The following is a 2053-nucleotide window of genomic DNA, read 5'->3' as shown; positions in this document are numbered from 1 at the left end:
GTCCTCAGCCAGTCTCACGGACTCCAATACACCTATCCCCATTGCTCTACTTACTGTATAAGTCCATCTCATCTGAGGTCTTTCTCTCCTGTGCTATCCCTCCACCCTTCCAAGCATGTTGTACTTCTCCAAGGATCAGTTCCTCCTGGCTACATGCCCAACATATGTGAGAAAGAGTTTTAAAATTCTAGCCTCCGAGGAGAAACTCCATTTAACTCTCTCCAAGACAGACCTATTTATTTTCTTGGCAGTCCATAGAATGTTCAAGACTCTTCTCCAGCACCACAACTCAGAGGCATCAATTCTTCTTCTGTCATCCTTCGCCATTATCCAGCTCTCTGATGCATAGCAATCAATTGTGAAGACCATGACCTGTATCAGGTGCACCTTAGTCTCTAGACTGACATTGTTGCTTCTCAGTACTCTGGAAAAGTCTCTGACAGCAGATTTACCTAATGCAATTCTGATTTCCTGACTGCTGGTGCTGAAACTGTTGATTGAGGAGCTGAGCAAGCTGTAACTTTTAACAACCTCAACTCTTCTCCATCCATCATGGTGCTGCCAATTGAGGGTAGCCACAATCTATTTTGCTAAGGCCTCAATTTACCATTCTACATCAATAGCGATGGTTGGGGATAAAAATAGCTAATGGATAAAATCACCATGAGGTGCATAATTTCTGATGGTACCTACTATACATAGTATCCCAATAACTAGGTTTATTGTGTAATTTCTTAGAAATTGCTGCTGTTAGGTGTCATTGCACCTAGTACAAATTATAACAACCCTATGAAAAATACACCTGAACCTTGTCCAAAACTGTGCCATCCTCTTCAAAACTAACACACTTCAACCCATTTTACTGCATCTGTGTCTATCCGTCTGGTTCGTGTATCCCTCTCTTTCACTGACTCTCCACTTTTCGAAGCATGATGTTCCCCTCCAACATATCCAAAGCTTCTAGCGACATGTCTGAACTGTAAGACCAAGTTTTAGCATATTTGCCTCCAAGGAGCATTCTCACTGCACTCTCTTTAATACATATGTGATGTTTTGGCAGTTTATGGGATATTCAGTATTCTTTTCCAAAACCACAACTCAATGGCATCAATTTTTCTGTTATCCTTATTAATTTCCTAGTTCTCAGAGGTGTAGCAGTTATTGAAAAGACCAAAGCCTGAATCAGGCATGCATTAGTCTTCAGATTGACATCATTGCTTTTCAGTACCTTGGAAAGATTGCTGACAGCAGACTTGCCCAATGCAATATTTGTCCAGATCTCCTGACTTCTGGTACCAAGGGTGTTAATTGTTGACTCAAGCGAAATGAGATCATTAAGATATCCAATCTTTCTCCACATATCATTGCCTATTGGCCCTGTGGTGCAGATTTTTGTCTTCTTGATGTTGATCTATAATTCATATTGAATACTGTAATCCTTGATCTTCTGTAGCAAGTGTTTCAAGACTTCTTCAGTTTCAGCAAGCAAAGTTGTGTCATCTGGATAATGCTGGTGGTTGATGAGCCTTCCTATGATACTGATGCTACTTTCCCCTTCACAGAGTCTAGCTTCACGAATTATTTGCACAGAATGCAGATTGAATAGGTACAGAGGATAGGTACATCCCCTGGCACACACCCTCTCTGATTTTTAAACCATGTAGTGTTCCCTTGACCCATTTGAACAATTGGTTTTTAGTGTAGGTATAGATTTCATATGAAAACAATTAAGAGTTCTGAAATTCCCATTAATCTCACTGTTAGCGATAGTTTGTCATGATACACACGATAAAATGTCTTTGTTGTTTTTAGGTGCCTTTGAGTCAAGTATGAGCCAAAACTATGAACAAGTCTGAACCCTGTTCTAACCTGTGCCATCTTCACACTTTCTGAAACACTAGAGCCCATTGCAACAGTCACTGCGTCAGTCTACCTGACTGAGAGTATTCCTCTATTTCACTGACCCTCTACCTTCCTAAGCATGATGTCCCTTTTCAAGGAATAGCCTCTTCAAAAAATGTGCCAAACATATGTATCTCCAAGGAGCACTCTG

The sequence above is a fragment of the Elephantulus edwardii genome, unplaced genomic scaffold (assembly GCF_000299155.1).
Source record: "Elephantulus edwardii isolate Elephantulus edwardi_28Jun2011 unplaced genomic scaffold, EleEdw1.0 scaffold00192, whole genome shotgun sequence".
NCBI lineage: Eukaryota > Metazoa > Chordata > Mammalia > Macroscelidea > Macroscelididae > Elephantulus > Elephantulus edwardii.
This window is presented reverse-complemented; position numbering follows the sequence as displayed.